This window comes from Neofelis nebulosa, chromosome 2, assembly GCF_028018385.1.
Source record: "Neofelis nebulosa isolate mNeoNeb1 chromosome 2, mNeoNeb1.pri, whole genome shotgun sequence".
Taxonomy (NCBI): Eukaryota; Metazoa; Chordata; class Mammalia; order Carnivora; family Felidae; genus Neofelis; species Neofelis nebulosa.
Genome location: NC_080783.1, coordinates 98,602,478 through 98,624,655, shown reverse-complemented (window position 1 = coordinate 98,624,655; position 22,178 = coordinate 98,602,478). Strand labels below are relative to the sequence as shown.

The window sequence follows — 22,178 nt, the reverse complement described above, 5'->3', positions numbered from 1 at the left end:
AAGGTACAAAGGAGTTGTAGTTATCTTTAGGAATTGGCTTACCCTAGGAGGAACAGTGTGAGCCCCCACCAGCTAGTCTCCAAGATATCAGAGCGTCATATAATACGGAAAATAAAAAACATGATTCACATACTTCCCAACACCAGAATCAGACCATGGAGCATGAAGTATGGCTGTGGGAGGACAAAGAAGGGGAAAAAATATGGATAATGTTTCTATTAACATTGCAGGTAACCCAGACTAGAGCATTCCCTGACTCTTAAAAAGTTGGGAAGAAAAATTCTTCCAGCTACAGATTTAAAAATAGTCACTCACTTTCTCAGAAGCCAGCTTCTAAAACATTTACTTTAGATTTCTTTTTATGTGATGTGATAAATATACATTTTTTTCCCATAGAGAATATTTATGAAAACTTTTCTGGGAAATGTCTTTTCACTAAATATAGGGTCTCTGGAGACAGATCAGGAAAACAGCCCCCCAAATGTGCTGTCAATTGTGACCTGACAGTCTGAATTACCATATTTTTATATTGTAACTCACTTCCCTTAATGATATATATATTCTACTAATGGTGTGAAAGAGATAGAAACTGGCAGCTTTAATGGTGTGTGATGTATGTGCTCCCGAACCATTAAATGCAAGATTTTGCCTGAGATAAGAGGGAGCTCCAACTTGCCTTCATGTGGGGCATGGGCTTCAGCCCGACACTCAGCAGAGGTGACCTTTGGTGGTGAGGTGATATTGAATCCCATCTCCTTAGCGCATATTAAAGGTGACCACCCAGGCAGACTTTGACATTTGGTAACTTTTGAACCTTTTATATGCCACTTTCTTTCTCCAAATGGCCTTCCCCTCTGCACACGTGGGTCCCCCCTCCCAGCTTTCCTTTTTTTCTCTGTCTCTTCCTGGATGAGGCTCTAGCCCTCAGCACTTACTGGAACTGATTGTCAATTCAAATGACTATATCCAGGGGTCATCCTACTGGAGGACAGGCGTGACCACATGTGTTTGCATTTTGGAAACTGGGACATTTAAAATGAACCTAAAGTGCATTTGTACAAAAGAGTACCCAAGTGTGCCCCTATCTGGTAGCCCTTCCTGGAACCCAAGACACCCTGTCATGCTGACAGCCTGCAGTCTCCTCTGCCCACACAGAGGATGTCAATGCCTTCTCCCTTTTGGGCTGGACACTAGGAATGGCCCCAAGCTCCCAAGCTTGACACAATTTCTAGATAGAACACATCTGTCATAGCCACTTTCTGTGACATGCTGTGTCTGCCATAACAGAGACATGGTGGTGTTTGTGCCTTGAGCCCTATGAGTTCATCTGGGGCACTATCACTGTTACCTTAGCTTCTCTCTAAGCTCTGCTTCCTCTCTCCCCTTTCTTAGGACTGAGAGCTGCGAACCTGCCTTCCCTAATCATATCAACCCCTGACTACTGTTTGGCTTCTCAACATCAGGTCTACAGTTTTGTTTTGTTTTGTTTTGTTTTTAAGACAAAAATTACACAGACATTTTACATAAAAAAAAAAAAAATCCGAAGGCACAAAAGGGATTACTTAAGAGAAACCTGACAGTTTATCCATCAATCAAGACTTTTGTCCATGAGACTAACCCAATATCTGCACTGGCCCTGAAGGAGAAAAGAAACCCTGGCTTTTAATCAAGAATGTGGACAAATATAGACAGCTACAGTAAATTAAAGGATTTTTTTTGAAAGCTTCAATAAATGAAGAGATATACTGTGCACTTGTATGTGCAAACTAAATATCGCAAAACATCCAGTGTCCCAAGGTGAAATTCAAGCTTTAATGCAATCTCAATCATATTCTCAAAAAAAGTTTTTCTTCAAACTTAGCACATATTAATTATGATGTTCATCTAAGAGAGATAAGAGATAAGTATAACAAGGGAAAACAACAAATGAGACTATTTGATTTCAATGGAATAAATAGTCCAGAATTAGACCATAGCCTAAAATCAGAATTTTATATGTAGCAAAAAGATGTCATAAATCAATGAAGGCAAAGGTGGACATATCTCATAGCTCTGGTTTTGCTGATTAGCATTAGAGGAAGAATTACTTTAGACCCAAGTAACATAATGAATAAATTTAAAATGAATAAGAAGTTAAATATAAAACTGCTACCATGAAAATATAAATATAGATACTCACATAACTGATAATTTTGTACATCTGGAAAGTTTGGAGGAGGGATGACTTTCTAAGTACAAATGTGATAGAAGAAATCACAGAGAACAATGAACAGATTTGTAGAAAACAGTTAAAAACACCTAATATCCAACAAAAGTTATTAACCAAAAGAAAAAGATTAAGCTGGCAAATATGATATAGAAGTGGCTGACATTCTTAGCATGTAAAAGTTCAGGCAACTTTCAATAAACACATTCAGACCCCAGTACATAAACTAGGAAGACAATGATATAATAAAATCCAGAAACATGAAAGACAACTTTGCCAATTATAAAAATAATGCAAATTAAACAAACATTTTACATATTAAGTTAACTGAATAAAAGTCTAATGGTAATTTATATTGCTAATAATGATGCATCAAAAATATTGTCACCTACATTGCATGTAGCATTTTAAATCGATACTGTCCTTTTGGAAAGTTACTTGGCAATATATTTCAGGGACCATATGAAAGACTTGATAATCCTACTTTCATACAAAATATGGGAAAAGCTATACACATGGAGATGTTATCACAATATTATCTTGGTAAAAAAAAAAAAAACAGAAGTAAACAAATGTCCAGTGATAAAAGAATAACTAAGCTGGTTGTGAAATTGAATTTTGAAACATCTCTGCAGACTCTTTCATCACCCAGCCAGCAAGACATATTCCTTTCCATTGAATCTGGGCTGACCTTGGTTACTGGTTAGTGCAGCTGGAGGGGCACTGTTTGAAGGTCATAGAAGACAGTACAGCTTCTGCCTGGCTGTTAGAACACTTCTTTTGGAGCCCTGAGCCACCATGTAAGAAGTCCTAGCATCCTGAGGTTGCCATATTGTGAGGGGGCCCAAATTAACACAAGTCATTTTGAGATGCTCTGGGACTATACAAAGAGAGATAGATATGCAGTCAGCCCCAAGCTGCCCTTCTGTCCCAGATCCAGCCACCATATGATGGCAACTGGTTGAACTTAAACCACTCAGACAAGTCTTTCCCAAGTCGCTGACACATGGAAGATAATACAATGACTGTTGTTGCTTCAGGTCACTAAGTTCTGAGTGGTTTGTTGCATAGCAATAGATAACTACAACAGAAATCTCTATTACACAGAACATGAAGCAGCCATTAAAAAACTTAATTTATAAGACTATATGAAAACACAGAAATATCCCTTTACACAGTATTTAGTAAAAACACAACACAAAATTTTTGTATGATTGTAACCATTAAAAATACATACCAAAGGAGGAGGGGCCAACATGGTGGAGAAGTAAGGGGATCCGAAGTTCCCTCGACTCTCAAATAAAGCAGGGTTGAAGCCAAAGGACTTTGAACTCCAAGAGTCCAGGAGACAAAAAGACAAGGTGGCTTCCAGGGACCCACCGGGACAACCTGATGGGCCATAGGTGCGTGACTGCGAACTGGGAGAGATAAAAGGAACAGAGGGGAGGAATCCCCTTCTGCAGAGAGACAAAGGGAAGATAAAGAGTGGCTGGGGAAGCATAGGACTGTATCTGGACAAGAGGAAAACCTCAGACGGGAACTGAGAAAGATCCAATCTTTAACTGCAGGGCTTGCTGTGGACTGGGGCCAGCTTCCCAGATCGCACACCTGGGGAGGAGGGGTGCCAGCCCCGGCCTCGCGGCTAGGTCAGGGGCGCAGTCCACACTAGGAGAAAGCGATCCTCTCCCTGGAATGCTGTGAGAAGAGGGTTTATATCTGCTCAAAAGGCAAAGCCTCCCTGCGACCGTCAGCCAGAGACCACATATGGGGCGGCACAGAGCTGCGCTTCCCCAGTGTCAGGGCACACGGAGCAGGAGTTTGAATCCCAGCCAAGCTCCAGGACATGGGAGTCGGTGGAGCGGGACAAATTGCCTCGTTTTCACTCACTGCTCAGTGAGAACGGCTGGAACAGAATGGTTTGGGAAACCAGGTCAGGGGAGGAGACACTGGCGGGGGTGGGGGCGGGGGGGGGGGTGCCGTTTTTCTCCTCACAACCACCAAGGTGGGGTCTCAGGGATCTGACCTCGGGGCCCAGTGGAGGCGGGACCCGCCCACACCAAACCACGCCCCTCCACTCAGGGTTTGATGCTGATGAACCAGGTGGACCTCTCCTCCAGACCAGACTAGCCGTGTTGCATTGCCTGGTTTACTTCTCAGACAGTTCTTATTATATAAATACACTCTTCCTTCCTTTTGTCCTTCTTATCTCTTCCCTCCTCTAGTCTGGTTACTCTGGTTGTTGGTTAAGCAGACATATTTAATCCATTCTCTTGGTACATGTTCTATACCTCCTTCTTTATTTTCCTTTCTCTCTCTCTGGATTAATCTGTATAGTTTCTCTGTCTGGCCAATTCTATTTTCTTTTCTTTTTCCCCACCCCCTTCTTTATTTTCCTTACTCTCCCTCTCTCTCTCTCTCTCTCTCTCTCTCTGTCTCTGGATTAAGCTGTATAATTTATCTGGTCAATTTTCTTTTCTTTTCTTTTTTCCCGCCCCCTTCTTTATTTTCCTTTCTCTCTCTGTGTATTAAGCCATATAGTTTCTCTGTCTGGTCAATTTTTATTTTTTCTTTTTCCTAACCCCTGTAATTTCCCTCTTTGTGTGACATAAGGCCTCTTCCATCAGCAGTGCCTCCACCCTGTTGTTTTCTTGTAGCTGGTGTTTCTGTTTTTTTGTTTTTGTTTTGTTTGTGTGTGTGTTTGCATGTTTTTGTTTTCTGTTTGTTTGTTTGTTTTCCTTTCCAGGGCTACTTCAATGAAGAAATCAAAACACACCTGGGGGAAAGGTCCAAAACATCACTACGAGTTGGGAGATAAACTACCCACAGTCACAACAGAGAGCAAGTAGCACTCTCCAAAACACAACTTCTGATGGGCAAGGCCCTGGACAGTGTATGACCCCTCTTTTTTTTTTTTTTTTTTTAATGTTTGTTTATTTTTCAGAGAGACAGAGACCAAGTACAAGCGGGGGAGGATCAGAGAGAGAGGGAGACACAGAATCTGAAGCAGGCTTCAGGCTCCGAGCTGTCAGCACACAGCCCGATGTGGGGCTCGAAATCACGAACCATGAGATCATGACCTAAGCTGAAGTCAGACGCTTAACTAACTGAGCCACCAAGGCACCCCGACCCTTCTTTAATATATTAGGGCTCTTAGGTGCAGGGTATATAACAAGCTTTTAAACACCTAAGGGACAGAAAATTAGCCAAAATGATGAAATGGAAGAATTCTCCTAAAAAGAAATTCCAGGAAGAAATGACAGCTAAAGAATTGCTCAAAACAGATATAAACAATATAACTGAACAAGAATTTAGAATAATAGTCATAAGACTAATCTCTGGGCTTGAGAAAAGCATAGAAGACAGCAGAGAATCTATTACTGCAGAGATCAAGGAACTAAAAAATACTAATGATGAATTAAAAATGCTATAAATGAGGTGCAAAATAAACTTGAGGTGGTCACAGCAAGGATTGAAGAGGCAGAGGGGAGAATAGGTGAATTAGAAGATAAAATTATGGAAAAAGAGGAAGCTGAGAAAAAGAGAGATTAAAAAAAAACTCTGGATCATGAGGGGAGAATTAGAGAACTAAGTGATTCAATGAAACGGAACAATATCTATATCATAGGAGTTCCAGAAGAAGTAGAGAGAGAAAGGGGCCGATGTTGAACAAAACATAGCTGAGAACTTCTCCCACCTAGAGAAGGAAACATTGAAATCCAGGAGGCACAGAGAACTCCCTTCAGATGTAACTTGAATCAATTTTCTGCACAACATATCACAGTGAAACTGGCAAAATACAAAGATGAAGAGAGAATTCTGAAAGCAGCTAGGGATAAACAGGCCTTAACATAAAAGGGTAGACACATAGGGGTAGTAGCAGACCTATATACTGAAACTTGGCAGGCCAGAAGGGAGTGGCAGGAAATATTCAATGTGCTGAATAGGAAAAATATGCAGCCAAGAATCCTTTATCCAGCAAACCTGTCATTCAGAATAGAAGGAGAGATAAAGGTTTTCCCAAACAAACAAAAACTAAAGGAATTCATCACCACTAAACCAGCCCTACAAGAGATCCTAAGGGGGACTCTGTGAGTGAAATGTTGCAAGGGCCACAAAGCACCAGAGACATCACTACAAACATGAAACCTACAGATAACACAATCAGAAACATAAGCAATCTTATTGGTAAGAGTGTGGTAATTGCAGGGGACTTTAATATTCCATTTACAACAATGGACACATCCTCTAGGCAGAAAATCAATAAACAAACAATGACCCTGAATGACAGGCTGGACCAGATGGACTTGACAGATATATTTAGAACTTTTCATTCTAAAACAGCAGAATACGCATTCTTCTCAAGTGCACATGGAACATTCTCCAAGATAGATCACATCCTGGGTCACAAAACAGCCCTCAAAAAATATAAAATAAATCATATATTAAAAAATAAAATAAATAAATAAATATCTCTGAATGTGAAAAAAATATATATATATATATAAAATAATTGAGATCATAGCATGCACACTTTCAGATCACAATGCTATGAAACTTGAAATCAACCACAAGAAAAAATTTGGAAAACCTCCAAATGAATGGAGGTTAAAGAACATCCTACTGGAGAAGGAATGGGTCAACCAGGCAAATAAAGAAGAAATTAAAAAATATGGAAACAAATGAAAATGAAAACACAACAATCAAAACCCTTCGGGATGCAACAGAGGCAGTCCTAAGAGGAAAATACATTGAATCCAGGCTATCTCAAGAAACAAGGAAAATCCCAAATACAAAATCTAACAGCACGCCTATAGGAACTAGAAGCAGAAAAACAAAGAAAGCCAAAACCCAGAAAAAGAAGAGAAACAATAAAGATCAGAGAAGAAATAAACAATATAGATCCAAAAACAAAAAATGGGAGAACAGATCAATGAAACTAAGAGTTGGTTTTTTGAAAAAATAAACAAAATTGATAAACCCCTTGCCAGACTTCTCAAAAAGAAAACAGAGAGGACCCAAATAGATAGAATCACGAATGAAAATGGATTTATCAGAACCAATCCCTCAGAAATACAAGCAATTATCAGAGAATACTATAAAAAATTATATGCCAACAAACTGGACAACCTGGAAGAGATGGGCAAATTCCTGGGCACCCACACACTACCAAAACTCAAACGGGAAGAAATAGAAAATTTGAACAGACCCATAACTAGTAAAGAAATTGAATTAGTTATCAAAAGTCTCCCAACAAATAAGAGTCCTGGAGCAAATGGCTTCCCTGGGGAATTCTACCAGACATTTAAAGCAGAGTTAATACCTATACTTCTCAAGATGTTCCAAAGAAATAGAAATGGAAGGAAAACTTCCAGACTCATTCTATGAAGCCAGCATTACCTTGATTCACAAACCAGACAGAGACCCCACAAAAAAAGACAATTACAGGTCAATATCCTTGATGAACATTGATACAAAAATTCTCAACGAGATACTAGCAAATCATATTCAACAGCATACAAAAAAAATTATTCACCATGATCAAGTGGGATTCATTCGTGGACTGCAGGGCTGATTCAGTATTCACAAATTAATCAATGTGATACATCACATTAATAAAAGAAAAGATAAGAACCATATCTTTTGATCCTGTCAGTAGATGCAGAAAAAGTATTTGACAAAATACAATATCCTTTCTTAATAAAAACCCTCAAGAAATTCAGGATGGAAGGAACATACTTAAACATCATAAAAGCCATATGTTAAAAGTCCACAGCTAATGTCACCCTCAATGGGGAAAAACTGAGAGCTTTCCCCCTAAAATCAGGAACACGACAGGGATGTCCACTCTCACCACTGTTGTTTAACATAGTGTTGGAAGTCCTGGTATCAGCAGTCAGACAACAAAAAGAAATCAAAGGCATCAAAAATGGCAAAGAAGAAATCAAACTTTCACTTTTCACAGACTACATGATACTCTACATGGAAAACCTGAAAGACTCCACCAAAAGACTGCTAGAACTGATACATGAATTCAGCAAAGTCACAGGGTACAAAATCAATGTACAGAAATCAGTTGCATTTTTATACACCAATAATGAAGCAACAGAAAGAGAAATAAAGAAACGGATCCCATTCACAATTGCACCAAGAACCATAAAATACCTAGGAATAAACCCAACCAAAGATGTAAAAGATCTGTATGCTGAAAACTATAGAAAGCTTATGAAATAAATTGAAGAAGATATAAAGAAATGGAAAAACATTCCATGCTCATGGATTGGAAGCACAAATATTGTTAAAATGTCAATACTACCCAAAGTAATCTACACATTCAATGCAACCCCAAACAAAATTGTACTGGCATTCTTCTCAAAGCTAGAACAAACAATCTTAAAATGTGTATGGCACCACAAAAGTCCCCAAATATCCAAAGTAATATTGAAGAAGAAAACCAAAGCGGGAGACATCACAATCCCAGACTTCAGCCTCTACTACAAAGCTGTAATCATCAAGACAGTATGGTACTGGCACAAGAACAGACACATAGAGCAATGGAATAGAACAGAGAACCCAGAATTAGTGAGTAAAGTAAGTCAGTCAGAGAAGGACAGGTATCTTCTGTTTTCACTCATATGTGGAGCTTGAGAAACTTAACAGAAGACCATGGGGGAAGGGAAGGGGAAAAACAATAGTTACAGATAGGGAGGGAGGCAAACCATAAGAGACTCTTAAATACAGAAAACAAACTAAGGTTGGATAGAGTGGTAGGGGAGAGGGAAAATGGGCATTGAGGAGGGCACTTTATGGGATGAGCACTGGGTGTTGTATATAAGACAGTTTGACGATAAATTATATTTTAAAAATTAAAAAATTATGAAATAAAAATACATATCAAAAAGGACTAAAATGGAGTAAGGGCCATTTTAAGAGTTGGGTTAGGTCGGTAACATCAGGATGATATTATTGCACTAATGTCTAAACCTACTAAGATATAACTATAATGATTGTGTAATTAATTAATGAGAACTACTTGTCCCTCAAAAGGAAAAAAAAAAAACTGAGTCCCATCTTAAGATACTGGTTGAGCAAAATGAGAAAAAAAAAATCAAAGATGTTAGAAGCACAAAAAGACTATAGAAAAATTTGCCCCTTTCCCAAGAGTGATTATGAACTGGATTAAAATGCCCCAGCTCTGTCTCCCTTTGTTTCCAAAGTTTGAAGAGAGCTAACAAATATTTCCATAGCCGAATGTGTATGGCAGAATTTTTCTTTTCATTTTACGGCTTTTATTTTTAAGGCAAAATAATATATAGGTATTTTGTACAAAATGCAAATGATGTAGAAATGTTTGGAATATCTAAATGAAAACGTGGTTTTAGGGTCATATCCCCTGGGACTAGATTAGAGACTACCTTCCACTCACATCTTGTAAACTCAAATGCTTCAGAAAGGCACACAGCTTCTCACTGCCCAGTGACATGCCAACTAGAGGGCGGGCACACACACACACACACACACACACACAAACACACAAACACACAATATGGGATGATGGACTACGACTCCATAGTGGCAAATAAAACATCCATTTGGAAAAGGGTGACTCCAGCAACACGTGGCAGTCACTGGCTTATTATGATTTTGTTAAATCCCACAGGGCAAAGATTGCAAAGGTGCCTTCTCAGGCCTCAAGGTAAGTTGGCCATTGGCTCACGTGGTTCTCTGTGTGTCTCCTTGGAGAACATGTAGGTTTTGGAGGGCGTGCTTTTCACTGTAGGCTGATAGCCCACTTCCTGCTGAGGTAGGTTTGAGATCAACAGCATTATTTCAGAGGTTGAACAATTACAGATTTTCATGGATAAAGATAAGAGTTACTTATAGCAACAAAATTCCCTCGAAAATTTGCTAAGCTTCTTGCCCATTTAATTTTCCTGCACTCACTCTGGGCACAAGATCTTATCTTGACCTCATCTCTAGGCCTAAGACTAGAATGTAAAGGTTGGCAAACTTTCCTGTAAAAGGGCTAAATAGTAAATATTTTGGACTTAGTGGGCCCAAAGGCAAAATCAAGAGTGTTATATAGGGAGTTACGTAGTAAGAGAGCAAACAAATGTGCACATTTTTTCTCACCTGTTTTAAGGTTGGGCAGGGCCATATGAAAACAAGTGGCCTGTCAGATTCACCTGATGGACTGCAGTTTGCCAACCACTGCAGAGTCTGTTATTCTTGGCCTGTGCACTGCATACCCTCCCATTAATCTTCACAGTGGCCACCTTGAACCCATTGAGACAGTAAGCATTAGAGCAAAGACAACACCCTACCTGATCTTTGTCACTATTATTATTCTACTTTGCTTATGGTGATGCAGAGAACTCATAACAGAGGACACAAGAGATAGACCTACAGCCATAAGCTATATCCTGGTAAAGAGTCCCTATCAACCACTTCAGTTTGCAATACAAACGTCCTTGGTATTTTCAGCCCCGCCGGGTCCCCAGTATGACCGCACTGTCAGTTGCTTAGATTGCCGGACACAGGTAGAATCCTATTTTAGCAAAGCCATGCTCCCTTCCCCCAATGCCTACAAGCTGTTAACCCTGGCCAGAGCGCATCTCTTATATGACAAGAGTATCAACAGACACCACACTGTAAAAACTTCCCACCAGTTCCCTAATACTATGGGCTCAGTCTGCCCCTGCTCTGCCTCCCTGTGAACTCAGAGAAGAGTTTTTACTCTTGTTTTGCCACCGCAGACCAAGGCTTGCCAGCTTGTTAGCCTGTGATCTGTGTCTTTTCACCCACTACCTGACCACTTCAACTAATCCTATGCCACATGCTTAGGGGCTATTACTTGCAGCCTCTCACTTCAGGAACCAAATTCCATCTTGCAGCTATTGTATTTTTGGCTTTGATCTTACAGTCTAGGATTATTGCATCAGCTCCCAGGGAGCAGGATGAGGGGAGAGATAAAATCAAAAGGGAAAAGGGGCAAGCCTTTAAAACGTGAAGCTAAATGCTGCTTGACAATAAGTGGTAAAAAACAAAATTCCAAACCAATTAGTCTGACTCAGGAGCCTCATGTTCTTACCATAGGGTCACCCAGCTTCTATGTAGGTATACAGAGTGTGGGGGTGCCTGTCCAACATGCATACACATAGATTCTGGTGAAGAAAACAGTTATGGGCTTCTTCTCCAGTGGCTTTTGGATTCATAACATGTCTTAGCAAAATTATGAGACTAAGTTTGAAAAAATAAAGGGGAAAAAGGAAGTGATGGTCCATCAACAGTTGAATGGGGGGTGCCTGAATGACTCAGTTGGTTAAGCATCCAACTTCAGCTCAGGTCATGATCTCGAGGTTTTTGAGTTCCAGCTCCACGCCAGGCTCTGCGCTGACAGCTCGGAGCCTGGAGCCTGCTTCGGATTCTGTGTATCCCTCTCTCTCTCTCTCTCTCTCTCTGCCCCTCCCCCACTCATGCTCTGTCTCTCTCTGTCTCTCAAAAATGAATAAATGTAAATTTAAAAAAAAAAAAAACAGTTGAATGGGTACCCAAAATGTGGTATATATCCATACAGTGAAATATCATTTGGTCATAAAAAGGATGAAGTACTGATACATGCTACAACATGGATGAACATTGAAAACATCAAGCCAAGTAAAAGAAGCCAGTTACAAAGGACCACATATTATATGACTCCATTCATGTGAAATGCCCAAAATAGGGAAATCCATAGAGACAATAAATTAGTGGTTGCCAGGGGCTGGGAAAGTGGGGGATGGGGAGTGATGGGTGTGGGTAGAGGGGTTCTCTTTGGGGTTCTAAAAATTGATTGTGGTGATGGTTGCCCAACTCTGAGAACATACTAAAAAACATTAAATTACATACTATAAATGGATGAATTGTGTAGTATGCAAATTATATCTCAATATAGGTGTTGCCAAATAAAAAGCCCAAGGTGATGCTACAAGAGGAAAGTTAACACCGGGCAGTAGCTTGATGACACATGAGCATTGCATGTGCTTGGAGAAATAGCTCATGCCATTAGTCACGCTAGTGAAAGAGTGCCACAGCAAAGCCACGCCCATGTTAGGAATCAGAAATTGCAGTAACTGCCCTACAGATTAACAAAAGGAAAAGAAAATGAAGATTTTTTTTAAGAACTATGACAATCAAGGAGTGCAGGATGCATGAACTTTCCTTTTAAACCATTAAAATATTTTAATCTTTGTTATAGACTAATTAACCATCCTTGACATGTTTCATGATTCAACATAGGGCCAAACATTCTGCACTTGCACTGAGAATCCTATGAGCAGGGAGAGCTTTCTCTAGCTGTGTTGTCTCTTTAGGACAATATAGATAGTGCCAGCACTCTCCTCCACTAAGTGCCTGCCCTCACCTAGGCAATTACTCAGGATTCTACTTATTGTAGCATCAGAGATCCAAATGATCCATCTCCTCTTAGTTTATCGTCAAGCAACCATATTACCCTGATGTTCAGTAACTTTTCCAAAGTGATGAATCCAGTGGGGGCAGAGTTCCTTACCTCCCAGACCAGGATGCTTTATTTTTTTTTTCTGTTTTTTTTTTTTTTTCAGGATGCTTTGACTTATACCATGTTCAATCCCAAAATAGCAATGAACAAATGTTATGAAAATTTTCAAAGGTTAAGAAACTCAATTTTTGTTTAGTTTATTTATCCACTTTGAAAAAAAGAGAGAGAGAGAGCATAGGGAAGGGACAGAGAGAAAGGGAGAGAGAGAGAGAACCCCAAGCAGGCTCTGTGCTGTCAGTGCAGAGCCTAATGTGGGGCGCAAACTCACAACCTGAGCCAAAACCAAGAGTTGGACACAACTGACTGAGCCACCCAGGTGCCTCAGAACTCAATTTAATGTAAATATTCTCAATATTTAACAGAGACAAAAGTATTATTGTGGAATAAGAGGGACAAATAGAGGGACAAAAACGTATGTGTGCTTACTCACTCAGGCATCTAAGGAGGAAGAATTCTTGCAAGCCAGATCAGCCCCTGGGTTGTTCTGCAGTGTGGAGATTCTGGAAAGGGCAAAGGGAAAATGGAGAGAATAACTGTGTTTACAACCACCAGTTGATGGTTTTCAGGGACAGGGAAATGAGAGCAGAAGGGAAAGACTTTCAGAAGGCAAAGGATATTAAAAGGAGCAGCAATGGGAGAAAAACTATCTTAAAGAGGGTGGCCATGTATTAAGAACATACTAGCCTCTTTCTCATTTCAATAAAAAATTGAGTAAAGCACTGAAATATTTTGTATAATCTTTTGGCCACCATATTGCTCCTTTGAACATAACAAACCCGCCCAAACTGAGCCTTGAGGTATTCTATAATTTAGTCAAGTTAAATTGATAATCAAATTATTCTATCAAAGTCACCTAAATAGTAATCAGGAGAACAGGGCTCTCAGAACCTCTTTTTTTTTTTTTTTTTTTTTTTTTTTTAATTTTTTTTTTCAACATTTTTTATTTTTGGGACAGAGAGAGACAGAGCATGAACGGGGGAGGGGCAGAGAGAGAGGGAGACACAGAATCGGAAACAGGCTCCAGGCTCCGAGCCATCAGCCCAGAGCCTGACGCGGGGCTCGAACTCACGGACCGCGAGATCGTGACCTGGCTGAAGTCGGACGCTTAACCGACTGCGCCACCCAGGCGCCCCTCAGAACCTCTTTTAACATACCATTTTTTTACTCTTAATTATTGCAGTGTGTGAGCTACAACTAGCAGCGAATATTTAGAAAGCAGAGAAGTTCTTACTCATCTTTGAATCCCCAAAGTACCTAATACTGCTTTTACATAGGTGTGAGCATTGTCAATATTTATCAAGTTAACAAACTATCTGAACTTTCTGATTATTCTCACATGTGAAAAAGACACAGGAGAGCAGTGCCTGGGGCTCTGTGGTAGAGCTGGTCATTATCCCCCAGGATCGTCTAGGATACCTTGGCTGGTGTTGAGAAGAACAATACAGGCTCAATTTCCATAAAGTGCAGTCCTAAATTTTAGATTCGGGGATTGATGTTTGGCTTGTAATAGATTCTCTTCTGGAAAAAGAAAAGAAAGACAGGGAGCAAAGGGTGAGCTCAGAAGACCATTCCAGGAAATAAATCTGAATCAGAAGCAGCAGGGAGAGTTTTTTTGAGAAGATGGTCAAAACACATCAGCCCAAAGATAACAAGAGTTCAAAAGATCCCAAGTTATTTAGTTGAAAGACAGTTCTAGTGCTTTTTCTTGCATACAGCCTATCAGAGCTGAAACAAGTAAACTAGAAGACTTCAGACAATATCGTTAAAGGTATTTCCTTAGAAACCCAAGCTTGGAAATCCAACCAGCTCTCAGTCGGCCAGCGGTTGGCAGTTCGATCTGTGAATCCAGACTAATTCTTCATCTCTTTGAGATCCCTGCTAACTGCTTTTTAACACTTCACCAACTCCCTCAAGCCTGGGAGGGAGCATAAAAAGAAAAATCAAAATGGTTCATCCAGGAAGCTGGATTATGAGGGCTTTTTTCTGTCCTCTGTCTGGAAAGTGATATTTATCTCTAAACCACAATCTCTACCATTGACCAAATTTTAGGGCCTGTTTCTTTCTGTAGAAGTCAAGTTATGCTAGATTGCACTACAATAACTAACAACCCCCAAATCTTAAAAGCTTAAAAAACAATAGTTTACTTCTCAGTATATGCAAGTTCTGACACCTTCCAGGTAGCTGTCTTGGGTGTTATATCACCTACCATCCCAACCTGTATGGTCACTGTAGAAGAGGAAGAGAAAACATGGACAACCACACCAGTCGTTGTTGTTGTTGTTTTTTTTTTAATTTTCTGGTATTCTTAGTTTGCTTCTTTAGAGTACAAGGATTATTTTCCTCTTTTTCCTTTTGTCTAAATTGAGATTTAATTGACATTTAACTTTATATTAATTTTAGGGGTACAAGAGAATGACTTGATACTTGTATATCGGGATATGATCATCGCAGTAATTCTAGTTAACATCCATCACCATGTGTAGTTACACATTGTTTTTTCTTATGATGAGAACCTTTAAGGTTTACTTCCTTAGCAACTTGTAAATAAGCAATATGCAGCAACATTCGTTACGGTCACAAACCAGTTCTTAACCATTCCCCCCCCCAGAAGTGACCCATACCTCTCCCACTCACATTTCATTGACCAAAAAGATCACTTGGAACATCCGTCTTCAGAGGCTGGGTAAGTAAAATCATACTGGTTGTCTAAAGGTAGGAAAGCAGGAAATATTGGTTGGCAGCAATAGTATCTTCCACACATGTTCTGCTCCTAAATATTAAGAAGACTTACTATTGTTTGCTTTTTACTTTGATTTCTGAAAGCCTCAAGCATGGCAGGGAGTTTTATCCAGATGCTTGGGACTAAGAGAGCTCGAATGAACTACCTTGTGAAACACTAGTCTGGCCACCCTCATCCTGACCATCCTCTGACATCAATTACTTTTTCAAAGCTACCCTTCAGATACTATGGCGACCTGCAGGGCTGTGTTGGCAGGGCACATTCAATAGGGTTCCATTTTAATGAGCCATCCTCAGTTCTTTCATCACTCCTTATAAGGGATGCCAAGCATCTGTACAACTAGAGAACATTGTATGACTTTGGAACCAAGTTTCAGAAAGTCTAAACTAATAACACTGTTAAAAACACAACCATTTCACACGCAGCATGTTACAGACTGGAAGCTTGAGGCCCAGAAATGAAGTGACAAGTCGTAATTATGAAGCTAATACATAGCTGTTGTTTTAAGTTGTTAAATGTGTAGTAGTTTGTTACAACAAAATCGAAAACTAATACAAAGTGATAGTTTCCCAAGAGTATTTATATTTTAACTAGGCTCAAATTAAGACCTAATGTACTAAAAAAAGCACTAGGCAATAAAAAGCTCTTGACATTATACAGTCACCCCCACAGGTCATTCAAAACAAAATTTAGTTTTTGAAATGTTTATATGTATGGTATAATTAAAGTAAATTTCTTACAGATTTTCTGATTTTGAGAATCTGGATCTTTCTACCAGCACAATATTTTTCTCCCTATTCTCTTTTTACTAGATAATGCACCATTGATTTTTAAAATAAGACAAGGAGCTTTAAAGTTAATGTCTAATTATGGAATTTCAGAACACAAGATAAGAATGGGGCAGGTGGGGGTGCCTGGGTTAAGCATACAATTCTTGGATTTGGCTCAGGTCACGATCTCACAGTTCCTGCGTTCAAGCCCCACATCAGGCTCTGTGCTGACAGTGAAAAGCCCGCTTGGGATATTCTCTCTCTCTCTCTCTCTCTCTCTCTCTCTCTCTCTCTCTCAAAATAAATAAATAAGATTAAAATATTTTTAAAATAATAAACTTTAAAAAAAAGAATGGGGGCACATAAGGAATGCTTCCCTGGGCTCCAGAAACCATCTCAATCACACCTAGCCTTCCAGTCAGCAGGCCACCACCGGGGTAACCTGATTTTATGGCAGCAGGCATCAGCAGGTGTTCCTTTATTCTCCCTATTGGGTTCTCTCATCCTTCCTGTATTATTTTTGACCTGGGCTTCTACTGCCATCCCCTCCAGCTACATCAGAAAACTAAACAATACACACTGGAATTGTCAGATGCCTTTCAAATCATATTCAGGTTGCTTCCGAGGTGGGAGAAACCAGTGAGGCCAACAGACAATGCCAAGGCTTGCGACTGCCAGGCTCAGTTGCATGCAGCCAGCCAGCACCCCACTACAAATAGACCAGAGGCTACTGAGGCAACTGTCCCCTTCAGACCAACACTCTTAGCCATTGCTTGCAGAGGGCCCACTGGGAAAGAGGCAGGGAGGAGGGGGTGGGGAAAGAAATCGAGGGAGCAGGTGTGCACACATGGGTGAGAGAGCAGATGTCAGGCCACCATGAAACAGAAACTCAATTCTACACACCTTAAGCTTCTGCAGAAGCCAATTGGGCCACCCTCAAAGCAGTGTGCAGAGGTAAAGAGCAATGGCCTTGACATTGTTTGCTACCCATGAGCCTAGGCAAATTGCTTAACTTTAAGCACCTTTTACCTTGTCTGTAAAATGAAGAAGATAAAAGTAGCTTCCTCGATGGGTTGTTTTGAAGATTAAATTAGTTAAAACACAAAGTTCTTCATCCAGTATCTTACAGAAATTTCTCTTTTTAACGCACTCTCTTTCTAACCTCTGCTAAAGTTGCTTTCACCATGAAAGGAATGAACAACTGTTCATCACCTCCCTTCCCACCCCGCCACTGTTCCCAAACACATTTGATTTGCTCACAGGACAAAGGTTGGTACCATTGTTCAAGTTCACTCTGTGCTTGGAAGAAGCAGTGTGTGATGTCACATCATCCTATCTTTGTTTCAACAACTCCCCTCAGCCCCTCCATGACCTTCCTCTATTGCAGCAGCTAATTGATAATGGGTAGCTGATTTTTTTTTTTTCTTAATTTGGGGCCAAAGGCAATGGCTTCTTTTAAGTAATGGAATCATAGCTATGATAGTTAGGAGGAGGTCTGGACTCTGTGAGAAGTTGTGTCTCTTTCCCATTCCAAATTTCCCCTGGAATGAATCTGCTTGGCCCAGCCTAGCATAAATGTGAAATCCCTGAGTGCCAACGCCCATCTCAAGAGAGGAAATCACAGATTCCGCCCTGCCCAAGGCAGTTAGCAAACCCCAGGCCAGTACCCTGAGCTGTGACAAAAAATAATGATATAAGAAAGAAGAAACAGGCAAAAGGATTGTGGCTTTAAGCTACGTAGTCTTAATTTAAAGAGGTGTCCAGCAAGCTCTCTGAACCAATATAGAGAGTATAGGAGGGTTATGGAAACACAAACCCAAACAGTTTTTGAAGCCAACTGGCAGAGCTGCCTCATGCTGGAAAAAAATTACTCAGAAGGTCTTTCAATTTATAGTTCAAAAATTACATTCCCTTGGTCAACTTTCTAACTTACCCTTTGAAGGGACTTTCTCTTCTGAGCCCTGTGCTCAGGATAAGATGAAAATAGAAATAAGGATTCTAGTGAGCTCTTTGAACCCCATAGGTCTTGTCCAAATAACCCAAATGAGCTCCCAAATCTCTGAGTAAAGTTGTCTGTCACTCAAAGTCACAGATGGAAAACTCTAATTCCAAAAACCCCCACGGATAAGACAAAACAGCATATATATTACCTGAGCAACATTAAATCAGGGAAATTTTTCCCTATTTACTTTTCAGTGTAGAATTATCACCTAATGTCTAAACCTCACGGTTAGAACTTGTAGAGTTCTTCATTCCAAAATTCACTGGTTCCATTTGTCCACAAAGTAGTAGTAATATGCTCTTTCCCAAAGGGAACAACAGCAAGAACAGAAATGTAATTTATTTTTTATTGCTGAGTTGGGCTTTTGCAAATGATTTTTGCAGACATATCTTTAATAGATTTTCAGGCATATTTTATTTGCTGAAAAATTTCCATGCCCCAGCATAATTTCAATTATTCAGTGGAAACCATGGTTTGGGGAATTGTTTCCAGCCACTCATTCAGCTCTTTGAATAAGCTACATATATAACTTCAATTGATTACTTTTTCCATTTGGAAATTAGCTCAGATGAAGAGGGATTAGGAGAGAATGTGTTTCAAATTCTTTTTCCTCCTGCAATCACACAGGAATTCTTTGATTCCTTGGATAGCTTAGAGCCTGGCTTTTCAGGTCACTGGGGTCCTGATGAAGTACAGGAGACAGAGGGTGTCACTGAGGGCACTGTGTCCCTGAAGATGCATTCAGCTGCAAGTAACAGAGGTTTGTTTATTCACAAAACAAGAAATCTAGAGATGAGCAGTCATTAGTTTTGGTTAGGGAGACAATGCCCCTGGTCAACATCGTGGGATGTTTTTTGACCAAAGACGGCTGCTACAAGTCAGGTCATCAAATTCATAAAGAAGAGTAAAGAGGGAAGGATCACTTCAGCATGTTCTGTCCTATTAGGGAATCAAAACCTTTGTCAGAAGCCTCCAGCTGATGTCCACATACTTCCACTGCCACCCTTGGTCCAAACCAAGGGTTTGACTTGACTTCCAGTTTGAAATTGACTTCCAGTTTGTCACCACCTTCTTCCCCTTTACCTAATCTGGTCTTTCTCAATATAGTAAGCAGAGTGAGCACCTTCAAGTAGAAATCAAAAATAGCATCCCTCTGTTCCAAGCCCCAATAGATTCCCAGTACACTTGAGAGTCATATCCAAACTTCTCAGAGGGGCTTAGATGGCCCATGTGATCTGGCTATTCGTGTCCTCTCTGATCCCCTCGCTGCCTGCACAATCCTTGCCCATTCCATGCCAGTCACATGGGCTCCTACTATATTTAGAAGGCCAGTGCTCCCCCCAATAAGGGCTTTGGCATCTACTGTTCCCTCTGTTTAGCATGCTTTCTTCCTCTATCACTATACAGCTGGCTCTCTCACCTCCTTCAGGCTTTGCACACATTTCAGCTTTGTGGTGAGACCTTCCTCGACCACCCTATTCATAATTTCAACTTCCCTTTCTCCATTCCTTTCTGGATTTTATTTTACTGTTTTTACAAAGCATTACCTAACATACACGCACATTTTATTCTGTCTCTGAAATAACTTTTGAGTGATCAGCAAATATTGTTTTCCATATGGATCTGCCCACACTTCTCCATTATGACAAATCCCTACCCTTCAACTACTTGTGAATGGTTGTAGCAAAACTGCTCAAATTAATTCTGGTTGTTTTTATTTAGTGAGCATCCTGAAGATTGGTTAGAGCATTAGGTATAGGAAAAAGGGAAATAAATTAAAACAGCCCCCAAATGTTCATAGACACTTTATGTGTTACTTACCTCTTTAAATCTGTAAGACATCCCTGGAGGAAAGCGAAGTTCAGAGACATGGAATAATGTAGCCACACACCTTCAGCTGGGATGTAAGTCTGGGTGCTTTAGTCTCCAGGTTCTTTGTTCTTCCCACTGTACCAGGTGTCTCCTGATGGACACATTGACACCCCAGTGTTTGCATCAGCAGCTGAGAACATACCTTCCAGAAGCCTACGGACACCACCATCCTTTCTTGCCACCTTATGCAATTTTTTGAAAAGGGTAAGAAATAATACAAAAACTTTTTAATCTCAGACATATTATAAGGGTAATTTCAGAAGTCTAGAAAAGCTACCCTGTCCCCAACCCAAAATATGTCCCACCCACTTCCACGTTGCCACTCAATATTCCTTTAACCACAGTGAAAGTTTTCATGATTCTAAATCCTCACTGAACATGTTGAGCCTCACAAATTACTCCTGAAAATATTTTGATTTTTTTCCTATCTCACAGTTTGTTCACCTGTCATAGGCCTTTGTGTGTTGTTCTTCCTAGAGCATAAGCAAATAAGAAGGAAACCATGCCCTGCACACCTAACATAGCACTTTTACCCCATTAAATAAGTGTTTGCTGAGCAATTATAAAGTCGAAAATACAAATCTCCAGGGGACTGTATGTAATGGGATATCTGTGTTTGGAGCAGTGTGCTGGGGATAAAGTATGAGTGAGTCACACATACCTCAGTTTCCACCCTGGTTCTATCAGGAGCTGTTAGTGTCCACATTTGTAGGCCAGTGCCTGGTCTATCTTGTCCCTGAGTCAAAACCAGATTTAATGACCCTTGGTTATGGCTGCTGTTCTAGTTGAGAGGGGGTGGTGGTGAGGAGGTTAATGGCACTTGTTGGAAAAAAACTAGCTGAGAGCAGCTCTTTTGTTTCATGAAGGGCCAGTGGTTCCACTGAGGCATCATCTGAAGAGAAGGGGTGGCCTGGAGTTCTGGAGAGCCAGAGAAAGGCAGACAGCAGGACACAGCCCCTCCAAACCTGCCCCTAAGGAGTGAGATCCCGCAGCATAGAAGATAGTGACTGTTCTGTGAAAAGATACCCTGAGGCTTAGATCCATGGTAGGCTCTGCACTCATTCAGAACAAGATCCACTCAGATAGCAGAGGAAACCAAAATCATCACACCCTCATTCATGCAACTGTCTGAGGATCCAACCAGTGGCCTAACAGAAGCTGAGCACTGCAGGCCCACAGAGTTACAGAGTTCTCTTTCTAAACACCATGCCTGCTCTCCCAACCATTTTCAGGGTGGCTGCTCGCCTGTCACACCTGTGTCTTGGGGCCAGGTGGCACAGCCAGCTTCCCACACCTCTCTGCCCTTCCAGACATTACTTGCCACCCTTAGCCTGCAGTGCAGTTGACTAACCCCTTCCTTGACCCACCTCCCAGGTTCTACAGCAGAGAAGTTGCTAGCCTCCACATCTTTTTTTTTTATGTTTATTTATTTTTGAGAGGGGGGGCAGGTGGAAGGGCAGAAAGAGAGGAGGAGAGAGGATCTGAAGCAGGCTCTGCACTGACAGCAGAGAGCTGAATGCAGGCCTCAAACTTGCGAACAGTGAGATCACAACCTGAACCAAGGTCAGACACTTAACCAGCTGAATGCTAGCCTCCACACTTTGTAGAGACCTACACTGTCAAGTATGGCTTGGAGGCCTTGAAGTATGTGGGTAGTCCAACTTGAGATGAGCTATAAGGGCAAAATGCAGGCCAGCTTTTGATGAATTCATATGAAAAACAGTAAAATATCTACTATATCTTTATATGGATTACATATTGGAACAAGACTGTTTTGAATATATTGGGCTCAATAAAATATACTGTTAAAATTGATTACAACTATTTGTACTTTTGTTAAGTGGCTACTAGAAAATTTTAAATTACTTTTGTGGCTCATGTTATATTTCTGTTGTCCAACACTGATGAGGACAATTCATCATATTATACTGTCATTATTTGTTTTCTTTCTGTCTCACCTACTAGACTAGGAGCCCAAGGAAGGGTGCCCTCTAGTTCCCAGAGAGAGGCTCTATCCATAATGAACATTCCAC

At 40.5% G+C, this 22,178-nt stretch overlaps 1 long non-coding RNA gene across 2 annotated transcripts in view; it reads right to left on the bottom strand.

Annotated features, from left to right (window-relative positions):
* LOC131503792 (uncharacterized) overlaps nucleotides 1-22,178 on the bottom strand; it is a 101,333-nt gene that overhangs the window by 49,927 nt on the left and 29,228 nt on the right. For both annotated transcript variants that reach the window (XR_009257607.1, XR_009257608.1), the window contains 4 exons: nucleotides 20,807-20,881; nucleotides 20,095-20,327; nucleotides 14,178-19,018; nucleotides 13,192-13,261 (listed from right to left, as the gene is read on the bottom strand). This is a non-coding gene — a long non-coding RNA (uncharacterized LOC131503792). The remainder of the gene's footprint in view (nucleotides 1-13,191; nucleotides 13,262-14,177; nucleotides 19,019-20,094; nucleotides 20,328-20,806; nucleotides 20,882-22,178) is intronic.